This window comes from Puma concolor, chromosome D4 (genome assembly GCF_028749965.1).
Source record: "Puma concolor isolate L17-30 chromosome D4, mPumCon1.1.hap2, whole genome shotgun sequence".
Taxonomy (NCBI): Eukaryota; Metazoa; Chordata; class Mammalia; order Carnivora; family Felidae; genus Puma; species Puma concolor.
In genome coordinates, this window is record NC_141679.1 from 95269383 (window position 1) to 95289088 (window position 19706).

Here is a 19706-nt window from a genome sequence, read left to right on the forward strand (position 1 = left end):
GCGCTTTGTGCGGCCGGCTGGCGGGGGGCGGCCGGCGGGCGGGGGGCGGCGGGCGGGGCGCGCGGTGAGGGCCGGCCGCCCGCGTCCGCGCCGCCGCCCCCGCGCGCCCCGGGCCTCGGCCGGGAGCCCCGCTGAAGGGGCGGAGGACAAAAGGGAAAGTGGGGCGAGCCGGCCAACTTCGCGGCGCGAGCCGAGGCGAGGCCGTCCGCTCCCGGCGCCTCTCCTGCGCCCCGCTGACCTTTCACTTTGTTCCGAATAGGATGGCACCGTCTTTAACGAAAAGTTGGCCGGCCCGGCGCGCTTCTCCCCAGACAATGCTGCCCAGCCCTGGCGGCTGTCAGAAGCAGGAATGCACGACTTCAGTTTATTTCTAAACAAACTGCCTAAACGGGCTTTGGATATAAAAAAAAGTTCCCATTCTCTTGTAAATGCTGTGTAGTCTTCCCTTTCGCTAATTCTCAAGGATAGTTTGTTTCCTAGCTTGTAGCAGCAGAGAAAGCAAACTCTTCTGAGATGGACCCCTAGCTTCCCACTGAGGGGAAAAGCAAGCAGGAGGCAGTGTGCCCGTGGAAATGCAGAAATAGTGCGGTCTTCCGGCTGACATAAGGGACCGGTTTGGAAAAAAAGTGGTGATCTAAAAGTTTTTCTCTGAAAGTACTTTCATGCGTGGTAACAAATGCGGAGACTTCTAAAGATCAGAAAGCAAAGGTGTAGTAAGGAGCTGATACGATAACCTGGTGCAGAGTAGTGGATGGCCTTTTTATTCATCTTTTTCCTGCATTTTTGGGACTGTTGATAGTAAGCTGGGGGGTGCAGGGAATTTTTGAAATTCAGTGCAAGGAGTGCTAATTGAATTCCTACCATACCTTCAAGGAATGTATTAGGCTCTGGACCAAGTGGGTAAATTAGTTAACTTTAAAAGTCACTTCCCAGTTTGTAGGAGAGAAGGTGTACAGTGATTGATGATATGTGTTGAGCGCTTGCTGTGACTCAGGGTACTGACTTGCTTACTTTGGGTAAGTTCTCTCATTTAGGTTTCTCTGCTCTGTGCAGCAGGTACTGTTATTTCCTGACTTAGAGGAGATTGAATGACTTGGCCTAGTCAGTTTTAGTACTCGCACTTTATCGGTGTTTGGCACATAGTAGGTTTTTAATAAATAATTGACGAGCAGGTGACCCCAGATGGCTCTCATTCCACAGGCAGCCTTGAATAGAGACCTTGACTGAACCAGTGATAATGACAGCCTATGTTCACTAAGCCCTTACCTGTGTCCCGTCCTGGTATAGTGCTTTGCATGAATTCACTCATTGAAGCCTAACCGCGATCTTCTGAGTTGGGTACTGTTACATTCCTATTTGCAGGTGAAGAAACAGGCAGAGTGCATCCCAGGGTTTCAGAGCTTATCCCAAAGATGGATGCAGACAGTTTGGCCTGAGAGCCTGTGTTCATTGTTCATTTAAACATGTGCTGTATCTTTGGTGGTCCCTTTCCGTCAATAACAGCTCCGGGTTTAGATTCATGATTTTAAGTGTTTATTGTGGAGGTGCGTGATAGGGTAAGGGGCCTTCTGGACGGTGGGTAGGCAAGGATCATCTATTGCCGCTAAATCTGGGCAATGGTTACTGGATCAGGGTGGCCAAATGGTTACTGAATCAGGATTGCCAAATGATTGAACCAGCAAAGTGAACACTTGAAACTTACCAGATTGCATGTTTATTCTTTTCTCTTTTTCTTGACCTAGAGAGAGAGTCACCACTTTTTCACGCTAAAGATTAGTGGAGTATATCCCCTGCCCCCATTTTGTTGATTAGTAAGTGGGGGCTCTTGGGATTTAATGTGTATTCAGTATTGCCTGGGACCAGAGCACAGGGCAGTCACTTGACTTAAGGCTTTTGACCCAGGGATGTCACCTTTCAGCTGGAGGGCCTTCCCAGGCAGATTGTATGCTTTCCTAGTAGAGTGCCTACTGTGCATCTCTTTCTTTATTATTTTTTATTTATTAAAAAAAATTTTTTTTAAAGCCTATTTCTTTTGAGAGAGAGAGAGACAAAGAGAACTCGAGTCGGGGAGGGACAGAGAGAGAGAGAGAGAGAGAGAGAGAGAGAGAGAGGGAGAGAGGGAGACTCGGAATCTGAAGCAGGCTCCAGGCTCCAAGCTGTCAGCACAGATTCCGACGTGGGGCTTGAACCCACGAACCATGAGATCATGACCTGACCTGAAGTTGGGCGCTTAACCGACTGAGCCACCATCCCTGTATCTCTTTCTTTAAACTTACTATTTTGTTAAAATAATCAGTGCATATGTACATAGTTTAAAAGTCAAATAATGCTCAGAGTGACTGCCTGGCTGACTCAGTCTCAAACGGTAGAGCATGCAATTCTTGATCTCAGGGTTGTGAGGTTGAGCCCATGTTGGGTGTTCCTACTTAGGAAAAAAAAATGAAGTTAAAAAAAAAGTCAAATAGTGCTGAACAACATTTATAAAAAGCCACCCTCCTTCTCTCTTGGCTTTCTAGAGAGGCAGCAGCCACTTGAGTCTTTACCATTTACTTCAGGTATCTAAATAATATGCTTGTGTTGCCATATCTTCATTCACCAAGTTTAGGAGTTATTTGTTGGCTTCCAGTGACTGTAGATGAGGACTTCAGTTCTCTCATACCTTCTGTGTCTCATTCAGAAAACTCACAATTCTGGTTAGATTCACATCTAAAATCCTGTCTGTTAGGTTCACATCTAAAATTCTCAGTCTGTTCAAGTCATTATTGTGCCATGTGGAGCCAGGTAGTAAACCTACAACTGTTTCTTTTCCTCTTTCTTTCTTTCTTTCTTTCTTTCTTTCTTTCTTTCTTTCTTTCTTTTTCTTTCCTTCCTTCCTTCCTTCCTTCCTTCCTTCCTTCCTTCCTTCCTTCCTTTTCTTTCTTTCAAAAGATTTTATTTTTAAGTAATCTCTACACCCAGTGTGGAGAACTCACGACCCCGAGACTAAGAATCATGCAGTCCACCTGCTGAGCACCAGGCACCGTGTATTTCTTTTTTTTTTTTTTTTTGTATATCCTGCAGCCTTCTTTCTTCCCTGGAGTTAATAATTGCCTTATTTTTCATTTGTCTGGTTTTCTTTGAACCTCAGAATAATGTTCTTGCACTTTCTATTCTGTAAAATGTTTCTCAATTTAAGTTTCCTCCATTTAGCCCAGTCAGATCACTGTTCAGTTCCTCGGTGGTCCTGAGTCGCCCTGCCCAAGTCAGGATGCACTTGTTCTCTTGCTTGGTGCACACTCTCATCCTGGAATTCTTCCTGTCATTCTTCAGTAATGACCCCCTTTCCCTGCATCTAATGTCTCCCCTCTGTGTGTTTACTCCCTAATGGTGGTGGAACACATTGCTCAGTAGCTTCCCAGGAATTTTTTGGGAGGCAGAGTTTTCAGACTTGCATGTCTGAAAAAGTACTTATTCTACCACTATAGTTAAAGAGTAAGTTTGGCTGGGTTTGGTGTTCCAGGTTGCAAGTAATTTTTAAGTTATCACTCTAGTGTCTTCTAGTTTTCATCATTGCTGTTGAGAAGTCCAGTGTGATTGTTATTCCTTTGGTTTTTTTTTCATTAAAAATTTTTTTTTTTAATGTTTATTTTTGAGAGAGAGAAAGAGAAACAGAGCATGAGTGGGGGGAGGAGCAGAGAGAGATGGAGACACAGAATCTGAAGCAGGCTCCAGGCTCAGAGCTGTCAGCACAGAGCCTGACTCAGGGCTTGAACCCACCAGCTGTGAGATCATGACCTCAGCCGAAGTCAGATGCTCAACCGACTGGAGCCACCCAGGCACCCCTATTATTCCTTTGTAACCATTATTCCCCCACCCAATTTTTAGGATCATTGCATCCTTGATTTTCATAATTTCTATGATGTGCCTTAATTGTAGCATTTTTTCATTTATCATGCAGGGCATTAAATAGCCCAAAATCTGGAGTTCGATGTCTTTTTGTTTATAGGAAATTTTGTATAATATATTTGAGCTACTCAGTTTAGTTTCTACCATTCATTTGAATGTTATAGCTCCTGTACTTAGTATTCTGATTTTTAAAAGCTATTTTCCTGGTCACATCTTGATCTTGTTCTACCTTTTGGGAGCATTTTTGACTATTCTAATTCTTTCACAGAATTTTTAATTTCCCTTTTCATATTTACATATTATTTATTCTTTTCCTTTTGTAACGATTCCTATTCTTGTTTAACGTATACAGTGATTGCTTAATTTTAGTTAAATTTCCTAGAGTACAGTTAAAATTTTTAATTTATGTTTTTATTTTTAGAGAGAGAGAGAGAGAGAGGGAGCGAGTGTGTGCAAATGGGGGAGGAGCAGAGGGAGAGAGAGCGCACATCTCAAGCAGGCTCCAGGCTGTCATCTTGGAGCCTGACATGGGCTCCATGCCACAAATTGTGAAATCATTACCCAAATGGAAATCAAGAGTCGGACGCTTAACCAACCAAGCCACCAAGTGCCCCTTAAAATATGTTTTTTTTAGGTTTTAACTGTAGGGTTGCCTGGTGGCTCAGTGGTAAATGCCTGACTCTTGATTTGATTTCCGCTCGGGTCATGATCTCACTGTTCATGGGATTGAGCCCTGGGTCGGGTCTGCACTGACAGCTTGGAGCCTGTTAGGGATTCTCTCTCTCAAAATAAATTAAAAAAAAAAAAAATATTTTAAGAGGCTCCTGGGTGGCTCAGTCAGTTGAGCTTCTGACTTGGGCTCAGGTCATGATCTTGCAGTTCGTGAGTTCAAGCCCCACGTCGGGTTCTGTGCTGACAGCTTGGCACCTGGAGCCTGCTTCAGATTCCATGTCTTCCTTTCTCTGTCTGCTTCTCCCTGCTCATACTCTGCCCCTCTCTCTCTCTCTCTCTCTCTCTCTCTCTCTGTCTCTCAAAAAATAAACATTAAAAAAATTATTTTTTAATTTTTTTTTTTTTAACGTTTATTTATTTTTGACACAGAAAGAGACAGAGCATGAACGGGGGAGGGTCAGAGAGAGGGAGACACAGAATTGAAACAGGCTCCAGGCTCTGAGCTGTCAGCACAGAGCCCGACGCGGGACTCGAACTCACAGACCGCGAGATCATGACCTGAGCCGAAGTCGGCCGCTTAACCGACTGAGCCACCCAGGCGCCCCTATTTTTTAATTTTAAAAAATTATTTTAAAATTACTGTTTCCTGATTTTTTGTTTCTCCTGCATTCCTCTTTGCTGTTGTATTTTTTGATCTTTTTCTTTTCATTCTGGAAAGCTTCTTCCAATGTCTGGTGATCCTGGGCTGTTTATTCTCCTTTAAGAATAAAGTGCTAAAAATGGAGGGCTAAGTGTTTGGGGGCTTCTTTGCTTGTGGCTTCAGTGGAGGGTGATGACTGAATTTTTGTTGGCTCTCCTCCAGATGTTACTGTCCCCTGGTTTGGCTTCCTCAGAGAAGCCTCCTTGTCTCTCGAGTTGCTAGTGTTAAGCTGGACATTCTGGAGCTAGGTTAAAGGGGAGGAGGAGGAGGAGGAGGAGGAGGGGGAGGAGGAAGGTCTTCCCGTGGCTCAGTACATAGCCTTTAATTTACTTAATCTCCCTGCTTTGTGCCCACTGTCCCCAAGTGTGGCACACTTCTGGTAGAGTTTTACAGAGCTTGCCCCTCTGGTCTCTGCGGCTACCAGTGAGGAGTTCTTTGCTGACTGGGTAGGAGGGGCCTGGAGACCCGAAAGTCCAGTGCTCTCTGTATGTATTCTTACACCCACACCCCTTTTTAGCCCAGGCATCATCCCCTTCTTCTGAGCCTCTCCATGGTTCTGTGGGGTCAGTCAGCCTGCTTCTCAGCAGTAACCCCGGATTTACGCTGCCCTTTCTCTGTTCTGTGCATTGATTTAGCTTTCCTCCATCTTCCCATTCATATTTTGTGTATGGGTCTCAAATGTCTCTTGGGTAGAGTTTATGTTTCTCTTTCCTGTTCTTGTCTTTGGTTGATTTTTGATAAGAGAAGGGGGTGGAAAGTGTTCTGCCATGTAGAAATGAGAAGGATTTTCTGTAAATCTTGAGAAGTGAGTTTTCATGCACACTGAAAGCATAGCTCTCCTGTGCAAAGGGCTGCTTTCTCTCAGGATCTTACTATGTGGTTTGTGTTTCTGGACTCATGACTGGGGAAAGTTCTGGAGTCATAATAAAGGTAAGCAAGACCAATGAATGTATCTTACTTAGCCCTAATGCTTAAAGGACATCTGTGGGTAGCTTAGTTGTTGGATCTAACGTGTGATGATCCTTGCCCGAGTGGGGGCTAGAGTCTTAGTTTTCTGCTTCCTGTCCATAACCCAAAACAATTTTGTATGTTCGACCACATGCACTGATCACAGCAGCCAGACCTGTGTTGGGAAAGGCTCCAGGAGGAAGATGGGTTAGCCCAGGTCTTAAAGGAGGTGAGGTGTGAATTGGAATGCTGAGGCACACTATGCACATTTAAAAAAAAAAAAAAAGCATTTTTAACGAATTCAGGAAATTGAAACCTAAAAATGCCAAATATTTGTCATCTATTTTTTTCTGATCTTTATGAATGCACATGCTCATATTTAAAAGTGGCTATAATCAGTATGTGCTGTTTTCATTCTCTTCTTTTGTATGTTATTTCCTGTGCATCGACATCTTCAACATATTTAATAGCCACATGGTGTGTGTTATAAGGATGTCCCAGTTTCCTAGACCATGAATTGGAGGAGTCTGCATCCTTTGGTACAAGGTGGAATTACTAGGTCAGAAGGGGCGAGTGGCAGGAGGTGAGGTTGGAGAGGCAGGGCAGGGTCATATAGGGTCTTGTTGCTTTGGTAACGAGTTGGTGGTTTCCTAAGCACTGTAGACAGTCATTGAAGGATTTTAGGCACAGAATGCTATTTTGAAAAGACGACTCTGGCTGCTGTGTGGAGGGTGGATTGAAGAAAGGTCAGAAAGAAAGCAGGGGGACCAGTGAGCAGGCTTGTTGACGTGGTGGAGTTGCAGAGGCCAGTGGATTGAGTCAAGCTATGTATATGTGTAAATTTAATTTTTTGAGTAGATTAGATAGTTACATGGTTCAAAAAAAAAAAAAGTATAAAGTGAAACGTCTCTCTGCTTTGTCCCCTGTCCACTCAGTTCTCTTGGCAGTATTATCGTTATTGAACCTATACAAGCAGGTACACGTATAGGTATTTTAGATTTTTTATTATGGAACTTTTTCGAACCTATTTAGAAGTAGATTTGGTGGTAGAGTCAGCCTTGTGTGCCTGTCTCCCGGCATCAACGTTTACCTCTTCATGGACAGTCCCCACTCCATCTGTGAATATGTTTCATCTGTGAATATTTCAGTTAATATAAGTATTTCAGTCAATAAATATGCAGTTGCTATTCTTTTCTTTTTTTGGGTTCATATTTCTTATTTCAAATTAGGGAAAAAAATATGCTCTATTCATTGCCCTGGATAGATTTCTTTTAAATCTTTATTTTTTTCTTGCAGTTGTTTTGAAGATAATGGTTCATTTGTCCCAAAGCTTTCCATAACCTTGATTTTGCTGATTGCATTGCTGTGATGTTATTTGACATGTTCCTCTGTTCTGTATATTTACTGTTGTTGATATGTAAGATCTAGAGCTGCTGCTTTCCAGTATGATAGCCATCATGCCGCTCTTGAGCAGTTGAAATGTGGTTAGTGTGAATTGAGATGTGCTGTAAGTGCAAAAAACACACTGGATTTTGAAGACTTAGTGTGAAAAAGAGAATGTAAAGTATCACATTAATACTTTAAAAAATAGTGATTGCATGTTGAGATACAAATTTTGGCTATATTGGGTTAAATATTATTAAAAATAATTTGTTTCTAATTCCTTTTTTAAAATGTGATTACTAGAAAATTTAAAATTCTCTACAAGGGTTCATGCTTGTGGCTCACATTATCTCTCAGTTGGACAGCCCAGGGCTAGAGCCTGCATCAGACGTAGGTTTGTCTTTTTTTTATTTTATTTTTTATTAAAAAAATTTTTTTTAATGTTTTTATTTATTTTTGAGACAGAGAGAGACAGAGCATGAGCAGGGGAGGGGCAGAGAGAGAGGGAGACACAGAATTTGAAGGAGGCTCCAGGCTCTGAGCTGTCTGCACAGAGCCCGACGCGGGGCTCGAACCCATGGACTGTGAGATCATGACCTGAGCCTAAGTCAGATGCTCAACTGACTGAGCCACCAGGTGCCCCCCCCCCGCTTTTTTTAATGACTTTTTTATTTGCTCTTTTAGCCATTTCTTGTTTTTAATGATTATTTATTTTTGAGAGAGAGCTCATGTGCGGGGAGGGGCAGAGAGAGGGAGAGGGAGACAGAGGATCCAAAGCAGGCTCTGTGCTGACAGCAGACAGCCCAGTATGGGGCTCAAACTCACGAACTGTGAGATCATGACCTGAGCTGAAGTTGGAAGCTTAACCATCTGAACTATGCAGGCGCCCCTAGGTTTGTCTTTTAAAAACATTTTTTTTAATCAAGAATACTTTGTTACTATGATAAGTCTGGTCATCTTGCAGATGTTAACAGTCATTGATATTTATTGCTTTTATTGCTCAGAATCATTAACTGCAAAATGGCAGTCTTCGTTTATTATTATGAGTACTTGTACCAAAAAAACAAACAAACAAACAAACAAACAAACAAACAAACAAACAAACTGCTTGGTTATCGTAAAGTACAACTCATGGGGAAAGAAAGATTTTTTTTTTTGATTGAAGTATATTTGACATACAATATTACGTTAGTTTCAGTGGAGGGAACAGAGTCTTGATATTATTACATGGAAAGCATCTGACACCCAGTTGCTTCCTAATAAGTGCTGCCTAAGAGAGGCCTAGAGGACTCTCTGTCTTGTGTAGTTTGAAAATTGCTTGCTAGGTTCAAAAATTGTTTGAAAATTGTTTGCTAGTTGTTAAACTGATTTCTGTCCTTGGAGTCTAGGTCCTCTACTCCCTGTCAGATTCCAAGGCTGTATGTAGGCTTAGAGAGTCTTGGTTGCTTGCTCATCCTTGCCCTTCGCCTGTGTTTTGTGAGCTCCTTGAACACTAGAGTGAAACAAAATGCCAGCTGTATTATGGGCTGGTGAAAGGGCAAGATCAAGTGTTGCCCCATCTCTGGCTCATTGGCTCTTCTGTTTTCCTTCTCTTACAGAAGTGGTCTGTTAGGATCTGCCATTATGGGTCTGTAATGTCGGTCCCCATACAAACTCAATAACAGTAAGACATTTAGCTAAAACATAAAGACAGTTTCTGGGAGGACTTTATTAATGTATGGCACATAACACAGAAAAATGCACATTAGTGCGCGGTTGACTCTTGAACAACATGGGTTTAAACTGCTGATCCACTTACACAAGATTTGTTTTGATAAATACAGTACAGTATTCTAAAGTGCTCTCTTTATGATTTTCTTTTTTTTTTTTTAATTAAAAAAATTTTTTTTTTTCAACGTTTATTTATTTTTGGGACAGAGAGAGACAGAGCATGAACGGGGGAGGGGCAGAGAGAGAGAGGGAGACACAGAATGGGAAACAGGCTCCAGGCTCTGAGCCATCAGCCCAGAGCCTGACGCGGGGCTCGAACTCACGGACTGCGAGATCGTGACCTGGCTGAAGTCAGAGGCTCAACCGACTGCGCCACCCAGGTGCCCCCCTTTTGATTTTCTTAACATTTTTCTCTAGTGTTTTTTTTTTATTATAACAATATAGTGTATGATATACAAAATCTGTTAATCCACTGTTTATGTTCTTGGTAAGGCTTCTGGTCAACAGTAGGCTTTTAGTTAAGTTTTTGGGGAGTCGGAAGTTACATGTGGATTTTCAAGTGCACGGGGCTGGCACCCTGACTGTTATTCAAGCGTCAGCTGCACTAGAACATGGTGTCTGGGAAGAGAGATACAAGAGTTTTAGTTCTTCTTTCAAATATGGGTGCTTTCTATTTCTTTTCCTTTTCCTTGCCTGATTGCTCTTATTAGAACCTGCATTAAAAAGTTGAATGGAAGTGGTGAAAGCAGCCCACCCATCTCATTTCTGTTTTTGGGGGAAAGTGTTCAGTCTTTTACCATCAAGGATGATGTTAGCCTTGAGTTTTCATAGATGCCTTTTATCAGGTTGAGGAAGTTCCTTTCTATTCCCAGTTTGTTGAGTGTTTTTTTTGTTTTTTTGTTTTTTTAATCAGAAAGGGATATTGGGTTTTAAGTGCTTCTGCATCTGTTGAGGTGATCATACGGTTTTATCCTTTGTTCTGTTAATATGGTGTATTATGTTGATTTTCATTATGTTGAAATAACTCTTTCTGCGGTGAATCCACTTTGTCATGATACCTGATCCTTTTTACATCTTGCTGCATTTGGTTCAGTAGTATTTTGTTGAGGATTTTTGCATCAGGATTCATAAAGGATGTTATATTGATCTGTAGTTTTTCTTTTTTATTGATGTCTTTTAGCGTTTGGTGTCTCGATAATACTGGCTCTATGAGTTGGCAAGTGTATTCTATTTTTTGGAAGTGTCTGTGAACTATTGGTGTTATTTGTTCTTTAAATGTTTGGTAAAATTCACTTGTGAGGCAGTTTAGTTTTGGGCTTCTCTTTGTTGGAAGTTTTTTCATTATTAACTTAAAAAAGTTTTTTTAAATGTTTATTTTTGAGAGAAAGAGAGAGAGACAGGGAGGGAGGGAGGGAGGGAGGGAGAGGGGCCGAGAGAGAGGAAGACACAGAATCTGAAGCAGGTTCCAGGCTCTGAGCTGTCAGCACAGAACCCAATGTGGAACTCGAACCCATGAACTAACTGCAAGATTATGACCTGAGCTGAAGTCAGACACTTAACTGACTCAGGTGCCCCTCATTATTAATTTCTTGTTATAGATATTTAGGGTTTATATTCTTATTTTTGGTGTTTTATGTCTTTCTAGGAATATGTTCATTTTATCTACTTTATTGGCTTACAGTTGCTTATAGTATTCCCTTATAATTCTCTCTCTCTCTCTCTCTCTCTCTCTCTCTTTTAGAAGGTTGGTAGTAATATTCCCTCTTTCATTTCTGATATTAGTAATTTGGGTCTTCTCTCTTTTTTTTTTTTTGTCAGTTTAGCCAAAGTTTTGTGAGTAATGTTGAAGTTTCAAAGAAGTAACTTTTCATTTTGTTGATACTCTTTATTTTTTATTCTCTTTTCATTTATTTCCACTCTTATCTTTATTTACTTTCTTCCGCTTGCTTTGGATTTAATTTGCCCTTTTTCTAGTTTCTTAAGGTGGAAGCTTAGGATCTTGGTTTGAGTTCTTCTATTCTGATTGATAAAGGAATTTAAAGCTATACATTTCCCTCACAGCACTTTTTAATTTGTGTTATGGTTGATTTGTATTCCCCAAAAAGATATGTCCTGTTCCCCCCCCCCCCGCCCCCCCTGCCCCATACCTCAGAATGTGACCTTATTTGTAGATGGGGATCATTATAGATGAGTTCAGATGAGTTCAGAATAGCATGGTCCCCAATACAACGTGACTGGTGCCAGCATAAGAGAGAAGAGTGCTTTGTGAGGACAGGCTTACCTGGAGGGGACCTACAAGTTAAGGAACATCAAGGATTGCCTGTGAACACCTGGAAGCTGGAGGCACAATAAAGACCCCCTAGAACCATCAGAGAGAGTACAGCTCAGCTGGCACCTTGATTTTGGATGTCTGGCTTCCAGAATTATGAGATAATGAATTTATGTTGTTTTAACTCACCCAGTTATGATACTCTTTTATGGCAGTCCTAGAAAACTAAAACAAGCTCCTCCTCTAAATTTTGATATGTTGTATTTTCATTTTTTTTTCAGTTCAAAATATTTTCTATTTTCTCTTGTGATATCTTTGACTCATGGATGATTATTTGTTTCTTTTTTATTTTTTCTAACTTAAAAAAATTTTTTTTTAAGAGAGAGAGAGTGAGCGCAAGCGGGGGAGGGGGCAGAGGGAGAGACAGAATCTCAAGGTCCACGCTCAGTGCAGAAGCTGACATGGGGCTTGGTCTCACAACCATGACATCATGATCTGAGCTGAAATCTTGAGTCAGACACTTAACCGACTGTACCATCTAGGTGTGCCTGTTTCTTCTTCTTTTTCTTTTTTTAGAGAGAGAGTGCATGTCCATGGGGAAGGAGCAGAGGGAGAGAGAGAGAGAGAGAGAGAGAGAGAGAGAAAATCTTAAGCAGGTTCCATGCTCAGAGTAGAGCCTGATGTGGGGCTCATTCCTACAACCCTTGGATCATGATCTCAGCCAAAAGCAAAAGTCAGATGCTCAACCTACTGAGCCTCCCAAGTGCCCTGCCCATTTTTTATTTTGTTTTCAGTAGGCTCTATGCCCATGATGGGGCTTGACTCACAACCCTGAGATTAATAGTCACGTGCTCTACCACCTGAGCCAGCCAGGAGCCCCGATCCATGGATTATATAGAAGTATGTTTAATTTCCAAGTATTTAGGTATTTACTAGATTTCGCTATTTTGTTGGTTTTTAATATAATTCTATTACAGTCAGAAGACATACTTTAATTTAATTTTATTTCAATTAATTTCTTAAAAATGGCTCAGATTATGTTCTGTCTTGAAGAGTGTTTGATGAGTGCCTGAACAGAATGAGTACTGTGCAGTCCTTAGGTAGGTTGTTTCTCTGTGTTAGATGGAGCTGGTCTGTGGTGTGATATCTTACTCATTCTTCCTTGTTGTCTTTTTAGTGATTCTGCTAGTTACTGGCAGTAAAGTTTTGGAGTCTCCTGGTATTGTTACATTTTCTTTTCTTTTTAGTCATTATCAGTGTTTGCTTCATGTGTTTTGAGGCTATGTTAGTTGTGTGTGTATTTATAGTTGTTATATCTACCTGTTATTTTGACTCTTTCATCATTATGAAATGTCCCTCTTTGTCTCTGGCAATGGTTCTTTTTTTGAAGCCTGTTTTGTCTGATAACCATGTAGCCCTTTGGGTTCTAATTTGTGGTTTCTCTTTGTAGCTCGTTTTCCCACTTTTGCTTTTAAGCTCTTCGTATCTTTCAATCTAAGATGTTTCTTATAGACAGCATACAGTTGGATCATATATATGTACATCTATATGTACATATATATGTTTTTTATATGTCGTCTGTCTTTTAATTTGAGTATTTAATCTCCTTACATCTAATGTAATTACTAAAAAGGTAGGATTTGCTTTATTAGTTTGGTCGTTGTTTTCTGTATTTCTTACGTCTTTGTTTCTCTGTTTCTCCATTCCTTTCTTTTGTGTGTTTTTTTTTTCCTTAAAGTTATTTATTTTGAGAGAACATGAGTGGGGAGGGGCAGGGAGAGAGGAAGAGAGAGAGAATCCCAAGCAGGCTCTGCATTGTCAGTGCAGGGCCTTATGTGAGGCTCCTCTGCATGCTCGCCAACATCTGTTGTTGCTTGAGTTGTTACTGTTAGCCATTCTGACAGGTGTAAGGTGGTATCTCATTGTGGTTTTGATTTGTATTTCCCTGATGAGGAGTGGTGTTGAGCACTTTTTCATGTGTCGGTCGGCCATCTGGATGTCTTCTTTGGAGAAGTGTTTATTCATGTCTTTTGCCTCTTTCTTCACTGGATTATTTGTTTTTTGGGTGTTGAGTTTGGTAAGTTCTTTATAGATTTTGGATACTAACCCTTTACCTGATACGTCATTTACAAATATCTTCTCCCATTCCTTTGGTTGCCTTTTAGTTTTAGTTTTGCTGATTTTTTCCTTCGCTGTGCAGAAGCTTTTTATTTTGATGAGGTCCCAGTGGTTCATTTTTGCTTTTGTTTCCGTTGTCTCCAGAGATGTGTTGAGTAAGAAGTTGCCGCGGCTGAGGTCAGAGAGGCTTTTGCCTGCTTTCTCCTCGAGGACTTTGATGGCTTCCTGTCTTGCATTTAGGTCTTTCATCCATTTTGAGTTTATTTTTGTGTCTGGTGTAAGAAAGTGGTCCAGGTTCATTTTTCTGCATGTCGCTGTCCAGTTTTCCCAGCACCACTTGCTGAAGAGACTGTCTTTATTTCATTGGATATTCTTTCCTGCTTTGTCAAAGATTAGTTGGCCATACATCTGTGGGTCTATTTCTGGGTTCTCTATTCTGTTCCATTGATCTAAGCGTCTGTTCGTGCCAGTACCATACTGTCTTGATGATGACAGCTTTGTAGTATAGCTTGAAGTCTGGGATTGTGATGCTTCCTGCTTTGGTTTTTTTTTTTTTCAAGATTGCTTTGGCTATTCAGGGTCTTTTCTGGTTCCATACAAATTTTAGGATTATTTGTTCTAGCTCTGTCAAGAATGCTGGTGTTACTTTGATAGGGATTGCATTGAATATGTCAATTGCTTTTGGTAGTACCGACACGTTAACAATATTTGTTCTTCCTATCCAGGAGCATGGAATCTTTTTCCATTTTTTTTGTGTCTTCTTTCATTTCTTTCATAAGCTTTCTATAGTTTTCAGTGTATAGATTTTTCACCTCTTTGGTTAGGTTTATTCCTAGGTATTTTATGGTTTTTCTGCAACTGTAAATGGAATCGATTTCTTGATTTCTCTTTCTGTCCCTTCATTCTTGGTTGAAAGACTTTCTTAATGTTTCTTATAGAGTAGGTCTGCCAGTGACAGATTCTCTTGTTTATATTAAATGCTTTAATTTCTTCTTCATTTATGGAAGCACTTTGGTGTGTGTAGAATTCCTGGTTGACATTCTTTCACCCCTTTGAGTGTGTCATCCTCACTGCCTTCTGGCCTCTGGTTTCTAATGAGAGATCAGCTTCTAATCTTATCAAGGATCTCTCTTACATGAAATGAGTTGGTTCTTTCTTGTGGCATTCAAAATTCTCTTTTGGCTTTCAGCAGTTTGATTATGATGTGTCTAGGTGAGTATCTCTTTGAGTTTATCTTATTTGGAGTTTGTTGAGCTTAGAATTTTCTGACTTTCCTGATTATTGCTTTCCTGTGAATTGTGAATTGGCTTTGTCTGTAATGCCAATGTTTACTATTGTCTTCTGCTCTGGTTAGGGTGTCTGATAAGCACAGTGCTTTGCCATCAGAGTCAATAGCATAGTAATCTGCAGGTTAAAAGCATGTTTTTCAAAGTCCACCATTCTTTTTTTTTCTTCTTCTTCTTCTTCTTTTTTTTTTTTTTAATGTTTATTTATTATTGACAGACAGAGAAAGACAGAGCATGAGCATGGGAGGGGCACAGAGAGGAGGAGATGTGGAATCTGAAGCAGGCTCCAGGCTCTGAGCTGTTAGCACAGAACCAGATGCGGGGCTCGAACTCACAAACCGTGAGATCATGACCTGAGCTGAAGTCAGATGCTTAACTGACTGAGCCACCCAGGCGCCCCTTTTTTTCTTCTTTTGATGTGATAGATAATACACTGGTTACGACGGCAAAAATGTCCAGTCAGAGTAGACCTCGGTGCAGGTGCATTTGCCTGTCATTGCCGAGCTCTCCCTCATAGCATGAAAACAGACCACAAACCATGTGTGGACAAATGAGCCTGGCTGTGTGCCACTGTATGTGTGGATATTGGGATTTGAAGTGCAGATGATTTTTACGATTAAAAAAAAAACATCTTTGGCTTTCAGGCTTTCAGGTGGCAGGCTCTGGTTTGCTGACTTCTGATGGGGATGTATTCCCTATGCTTCCAGAGCACCCCGTCCTTTGTCAGGACACATATCTGTGAGGTTTTATTTTTTAATTTTTTGAGTAATCTCCCCACCTATCATGGGACTTGAACTCACAACCAGGAGTTGCATGTTCTACCGACTAAGCCAGCCAGGCACCCCACATACTTTGTTTTAATTACTGGTTGCATTATATGTTATTTCTTCGTTATTGTCTTAATGGCGAGACCGTAACCTCATTGAAGGTAGGGCTTTAACTTTTATTAGTTTCCAGCACCTTGAATATTACCTGACACATTTTAGGTGATTTGTAAATGTTGTAAAACTTCGTGAAAAAGAAGGAGCTGAAATTGGTTTATGGATTTTTTTTTTCCTCTGGTGTTGTCCTAGGGTAAATCTTTTGGAACTAACTGGCTTCCAAATGTTTGTTCGTTAGTTTGATTTTGTAACATTTAATGCCTTCCGTGTGTCAGTTTTGAACTCTTGAGCCACATCAGTCGAAACGTGGCACCTTGTCCCTATGGAGATTCTTGTATTCTAGTTTTGAGAACCACACACACAATTAGTTTGATAATTGCTTAAAAGAGAAAAATGTTGCAGAAGCACCAAAGAGGAAATGTTTAACCACTTGGGGTGGTTAAAGGAAGCTTCCTGTGTGTTCATTCCTGCTGCAGAATGATACCACGGGTGTCTTGCTCAGAATTCCAAATGGAATCTTGGAGAAAGGTTGGCTCCTGCACGTGTACAGATTGGAGTGGAGAGGTGGCTGGCATCTCCCAACAAGCGGGCCATAGCACCCCTGTGGCTTTTGAACACTTGACGTGTATGCACACCAAATTGAGATGTGTTGTGTGAAATGTACACTGGATTACAGAGACTTATTGAGATATTTTGTATTCTTTTTAGTGTTAATTACTTTATGTCGGTTGTATGCTGGAATGATAATATTTTGGAGATATATTGGGTTAAGTAAAGTTTATTACAATTAATTACTCCTATTTCTGCGTCTTAAGTTTGGCTGCTAGAAAGTTTAAAATTACACTTGAGGCTTATCCTGTGTTTCTGTTGGTCAGTACTGCTCTAGCCTGAAGAACATTTGGAGTTGGTGTTCACTTTGGACCGTCTAGGATGAGAGCCCTGTAATCTAGGGGAGAGGATGAGAGATGACTTCTCCAGGGAAAGGGCTAACAAGTAAGAGGACTTAGTGGCCGTCTGGAGGAATGTCCCCATTTTGTGGGTAAGAGGAGTGAGGTATCAGGAGAGACCAGTTGGAAAGCAGACTTGCTGGCGGCTGCCCAGCTGTGGAGCTCTGTGGAACGCAGGTGCACATGCGCGGGTCAGAGCCGCCAGGAACGTGTGGGGTGTGTGTTGCAGTTCTCTCGTCTTTGCATCTGCGGCCCTGCAGGGTGAGTATGGTCATGAGCTCTGGCTCAGTGGGAGGTCTGGGGTTTGGTCCAGCATTGCCACAGATCTCCTAAGCATAGATGTGGGTTGAAACGTTAGACTCTTATTTATTTTTTTAAAGTTTCTGTTTTACTTTATTATTTATTTTGAGAGAGATAGAGCACGAGTGGGGGAGGGCCAGAGAGAGGGAGAGAGAGAATCCCGACTTGGGGCTGAAACTCACACTCAAACTCACAAACCATGAGATCATGATCTGAGTCAAAATCAAGGGTTGGACGCTTAACCCACTGAGCCACCCAGGCGTCCTGAAATGTTAGACTCTCAGCTGCTTTTTAGTTTCCACATTCTATCACCCTGGCTTCACAAACACGAGGTGTTTGTGTTCATGTGCTTCTTTACTTTTCTATAAATTAAATCCTAGTGACTCAGACTTCATTCTTCCTTTGCTGTTATCGGGAACTACCTGCCACCCTGCCCTTTGAGGCTGTTGGTACCATTAACCTAGGTGTTGCGAAGTTTGTTGGTTAGTTCTCAGCCTTCATCTTACTAGACCTCTTGACAGCATTTGGCATAGTAGTTCAAGAAAAAAGGAGTGCTTAGTTTTCTTCCTTGGGCTTCCAGAACCCTTTACTCTTCTGGTTTTGCCTACCTCGTCAGGTCTATTTTCTCAGTCTCGTTTGCAGGACTTTTCCTCTGGAGCCTTGTAGTTACTCAAGTGCCCCAGGGCCCTATTCAGGTCCCCCTGTTCTGTGTCCCTACCCTGAACGACATCAGCCAGTGCTTTGTCAACCCCAGTGTCACCTTTGCCAGGCCTCCAGGTTCCGGGATGTATTAAGTGCTGGGAGGGCCGATGAGCACCTTCAACCCAGGGTGCAGCTGGAGCTCTCGCTGACCTCCGAGCCTGCTCCTGTGGCCACTTGTCCTTTAGTGACTGACTCCATCTGCAGAAGGCGTTCCTCAGAAACTGCTGTTGGCTCTGCCTTTAGAGTACATCTCACGCCTGCCATAAAGGCTGTGCTGGGGCTCACACCCACCTCTTCTTCCTGCTTTCCCATGGCCTCCGCGATTTGTGCTCAGGAGCCTAGTGTCCACATAGTGTTTCTGCTGTGCATGCAGACTTCCCGTGGCTTGGGAGCTCTTCACCAGGGCCAACAAGGCCTCGTGTGGCATCAGGTCCTGGGCTCCCTACCATCTTTTCCTGTCACTTCCTCAGCTCATGCTTCAGGCCCAGTGGCCCCCTGGCTTTGTTTGTTTTTTTTTTTTTAAATGTTTATTTTTGAGAGCGAGATCGCGTGAGACAGCGTGAGCAGGGGCGGGGTAGAGAGAGGGAGACAGAAGATCCGAAGTGGGCTCCATACTGACAAAAAGAGCCTGACGTGGGGTTTGAACCCATGAACTGTGAGATCATGATCTGAGCTTAATGAATTTGGATGCGTAACTTGTGGAGCCCCCCGGGTGCCCTATTTTCTTTTATTTAAAAAAATTAAAAAAAAAAATTTTAGGATGCACACAAGCTGGGGAAAGGGGTGGGACGTGGGGGGAGAGAGAGAGGGAGAGGGAGAGAGAATCTTAAGCATGCTGTTGGGCACAGAGCCCGATGTGGGGCTCGATCCCACAGCGCTGAGATGATGACCTGAGCTGAAATCAAGAGTCAGTCGCTTGACTGACTGAGCCACCCAGGCACTCTTGGGCACTCTTTTTTTTTTTTTTTTTTTAATTTTTTTTTTTTAACGTTTATTTATTTTTGAGACAGAGAGAGACAGAGCATGAACAGGGGAGGAGCAGAGAGAGAGGGAGACACAGAATCTGAAACAGGCTCCAGGCTCTGAGCTGTCAGCACAGAGCCCGACGCGGGGCTCGAACTCACGGACCGCGAGATCATGACCTGAGCCGAAGTCGGCCGCTTAACCGACTGAGCCACGCAGGCACCCTGGGCACTCTTTTTTAAAGAATAACTTTCTTTCCTCTGTTGTCTCTCATTTTTTAGTATTACTGTAGAATGAATCTATGTTTATTAAATGCAGTCTTTTTTTTAACCTTTTCTCTTTAGAGTGCAAATTATACCAAATTTACCATTGGAGGCTTTCAAGCAAGATTCTATTTTTTAAATTTTTGTTATTTTTCTTTTTTAAATAGTTATTTAAATTCAGGTTAGTTAACATACTGTGTAGTATTGGTTTCAGGAATAGAATTTAGTGATTCATCACATACAACGCTCAGTGCTCATCACAACAAGTATCCTCCTTAATGCCCATCCCCATGTAGCCCATCCCCTACTTCCCTCCCTCCTCAACCCTCAGTTTGTTCCTTCTGTATTTGAATCTCTTATGGTTTGCTTCCTTGTCTGTTCTTGTCTTATTTTTCCTTCCCTTCCCCTATGTTCATCTGTTGTGTTTCTTAAATTCCACGTGAGCGAAATCATATGGTATTTTTCTTCCTCTGACCTGTTTCACTTAGCATAATATACTCGAGTTCCATCCACGTTGTTACAAATGGCAAGATTTCATTCTTTTTGATCACTGAATAATATTCCATTGTGTATATACACTACTTCTTTAACTGTTTGTCAATCGATGGACATGTGGACTTTTTCCATACTTTGGCTGTTGTTGATAGTGCTGCTATAAACATTGGGGTGCATGTGCCCC

General features: G+C 41.8%; 1 protein-coding gene across 4 annotated transcripts in view; it reads left to right on the forward strand.

The window, feature by feature from the left end:
• EHMT1 (euchromatic histone lysine methyltransferase 1) overlaps window positions 1-19706 on the forward strand; it is a 155522-nt gene that overhangs the window by 337 nt on the left and 135479 nt on the right. The window contains exon 1 of one of the 4 annotated variants that reach the window (XM_086684654.1): window positions 273-798. The exons of the other annotated variants lie outside the window; for them this stretch is intronic. The gene's annotated coding sequence lies outside the window, so the exon portion shown is untranslated. Of the gene's footprint in view, window positions 1-272; window positions 799-19706 lie in introns of those variants that run through there. 4 annotated transcript variants of the gene reach the window in all.